At 39.3% G+C, this 3,012-nt stretch overlaps 3 non-coding genes across 3 annotated transcripts; all 3 read left to right on the top strand.

The window, feature by feature from the left end:
• The first annotated feature begins 127 nt into the window (after positions 1 to 127).
• On the top strand, positions 128 to 207 carry TRNAS-GCU. Its single transcript has one exon. It is a non-coding gene; the product is annotated as a tRNA-Ser (tRNA).
• A 732-nt stretch (positions 208 to 939) lies between these two features.
• TRNAN-GUU lies at positions 940 to 1,021 on the top strand. Its single transcript has one exon. It is a non-coding gene; the product is annotated as a tRNA-Asn (tRNA).
• A 1,473-nt stretch (positions 1,022 to 2,494) lies between these two features.
• On the top strand, positions 2,495 to 2,576 carry TRNAS-GCU. Its single transcript has one exon. It is a non-coding gene; the product is annotated as a tRNA-Ser (tRNA).
• Positions 2,577 to 3,012: the final 436 nt, after the last annotated feature.

Raw genomic sequence — 3,012 nt, 5'->3', positions numbered from 1 at the left:
TTCGGGCTTACCCTTTACTGTGCTCTAACAATTGTGTAGGTCTCGAAGTTCTAACTGATTCCTCATTAAACAACTACCTTTGTTGTCCGTAGTGCCTCTTCGAGATTTGTTTCTAAAACAAAAAAGTTGCTTTGGCCGAGTGGTTAAGGCGTGTGCCTGCTAAGTACATGGGGTTTCCCCGCGAGAGTTCGAATCTCTCAGGCTTAGTAAAGTTCATATTTCTTTTTGTACTGGCCAAATGCCACCGCTAAAAGATATTGTCCTCGTTGGCCCGTTACCTCACGAGGTATTCAGGCCCTTATTATAAAGAATGCTTCGTTCCCATCTCCAACCCATGTTGAATGTGTCACGACCCAATTTTAATTTTAGAGGTTTCGAGATATCGAACTGCGACAAAAAGATAAATGTTGCACACTTTAAAAGACATACAACACCTTCGACATAAATTTCAAGTTCTTTACAAACGGAAAAAGGGCATGGGATATAAAAAGAATTTAAAATCAACCTACAAAATAAATTTCGAGTTATTAACAAACGGAAAAAGGGCATGGGATACAAAATGATTTTAAAATCAACCTACAAAATTAAACGACTAGTTGATGTCCCAGGTCGAATACATCAAACATACACACTGTGTCGAAACCGTTTTGTGATAGTAGAGCTCTAGTGAATCACCCCACCTTGCCCAGTAACTGAACACGGAAAGGAGAAAGGTGTGAGTATAAAAATCTACTTAGTAACCAACCTACTTGTAGGCTGCCGTCGCTTCATTCTTCTACTGGGTTTCCACGACTTTCCTTTGGTCTATAAGATGTTCGGGCTTACCCTTTACTGTGCTCTAACAATTGTGTAGGTCTCGAAGTTCTAACTGATTCCTCATTAAACAACTACCTTTGTTGTCCGTAGTGCCTCTTCGAGATTTGTTTCTAAAACAAAAAAGTCGCTTTGGCTGAGTGGTTAAGGCGTGTGCCTGTTAAGTACATGGGGTTTCCCTGTGAGAGTTTGAATCTCTCAGGCGACGTAAAGTTCATATTTCTTTTTGTACTGGCCAAAGGCCACCGCTAAAAGATATTGTCCTCGGTTGCCCGTTACGTCACGAGGTATTCAGGTCCTTATTATAAGGAATGCTTCGTTCCCATCTCACACCCATTTGGATGTGTCATTACCCAATTTTAATTTTAGAGGTTTCGAGATATCGAACTGCGACAAAAAGATAAATGTTGCACACTTTAAAAGACATACAACACCTTCGTCATAAATTTCAATTTCTTTACGAACGGAAAAAGGGCATGGGATACAAAAAGAATTCAAAATCAACCTACAAAATTAAACGACTAGTGTATGTCCCAGGTCGAATACATCTAACATACATACCGTGTCGACACCATTTTGTGATAGTAGAGCTCCAGAGCATCACCCCACCTTGACTAGTAACTGAACAAGGAAGGGAGAAAGGTGTGAGTATAAAAATCTACTTAGTAACCAACCTACTTGTAGGCTGCAGTCGCTTCATTCTTCTACTGGGTTTCCATGACTTTCCTTTGGTTTATAAGATGTTCGGGCTTACCCTTTACTGTGCTCTAACAATTGTGTAGGTCTCGAAGATCTAACTGATTCCTCATTAAACAACTACGTTTGTTGTCTATAGTGCCTCTTCGAGATTTGTTTCTAAAACAAAAAAGTCTCTTTGGCCGAGTGGTTAAGGCGTGTGCCTGCTAAGTAATGCGGTTTCCCCGCGAGAGTTTGAATCTCTCAGGCGAAGTAAAAATTCATATTTCTTTTTGGACTGGCCAAAGGCCACTGCTAAAAGATATTGTCCTTGTTAGCCCGTTACGTCACGAGGTATTCAGGCCCTTATTATAAGAAATGCTTCGTTCCCATCTCACACCCATTTGGATGTGTCATTACCCAATTTTAATTTTAGAGGTTTCGAGATATCGAACTGCGACAAAAAGATAAATGTTGCACACTTTAAAAGACATACAACACCTTCGTCATAAATTTCAAGTTCTTTACAAACGGAAAAAGGGCATGGGATATAAAAAGAATTCAAAATCAACCTAAAAAATAAATTTCAAGTTCTTTACAAACGGAAAAAGGGCATGGGGTACAAAAAGAATTCAAAATCAACCTACAAAATTAAACGACTAGTTGATGTCCCAGGTCGAATACATCAAACATACACACTGTGTCGATACCGTTTTGTGATAGTAGAGCTCTAGAGCATCACCCCACCTTGACTAGTAACTAAACAAGGAAAGGAGAAAGATGTAAGTATAAAAATGTACTTAGTAACCAATCTACTTGTAGGCTGCCGTCGCTTCATTCTTCTACTGGGTTTCCACGACTTTCCTTTGGTCTATAAAATGTTCGGGCTTACCCTTTACTATGCTCTAACAATTGTGTAGGTCTCGAAGTTCTAACTGATTCCTCATTAAACAACTACCTTTGTTGTTCGTAGTGCCTCTTCGAGATTTGTTTCTAAAATAAAAAAGTCGCTTTGGCAGAGTGGTTAAGGCGTGTGCCTGCTAAGTACATGGGGTTTCCCCGCGAGAGTTCGAATCTTTCTGGCGATGTAAAGATTATATTTCTTTTTGTACTGGCCAAAGGCCACCGCTAAAAGATATTGTCCTCGGTTGCCCGTTACGTCACGAGGTATTCAGGCCCTTATTATAAGGAATGAATGCTTCGTTCCCATCTCACACCCATTTGGATGTGTCATTACCCAATTTTAATTTTAGAGGTTTCGAGATATCGAACTGCGACCAAAAGATAAATGTTGCACACTTTAAAAGACATACAACACCTTCGTCATAAATTTCAAGTTCTTTACAATGGGAAAAAGGGCATGGGATATAAAAAGAATTCAAAATCAACCTAAAAAATAAATTTCAAGTTCTTTACAAACCGAAAAAGGGCATGGGATACAAAAAGAATTCAAAATCAACCTACAAAATTAAATGACTAGTTGATGTCCCAGGTCGAATACATCTAACATACACACCGTGTCGA

The sequence above is a fragment of the Cucurbita moschata genome, unplaced genomic scaffold (genome assembly GCF_002738365.1).
Source record: "Cucurbita moschata cultivar Rifu unplaced genomic scaffold, Cmos_1.0 Cmo_Scf00073, whole genome shotgun sequence".
Taxonomy (NCBI): Eukaryota; Viridiplantae; Streptophyta; class Magnoliopsida; order Cucurbitales; family Cucurbitaceae; genus Cucurbita; species Cucurbita moschata.
Note: the sequence above shows the minus strand (reverse complement) of the source record. Positions and strands in the feature narration are given on the sequence as shown.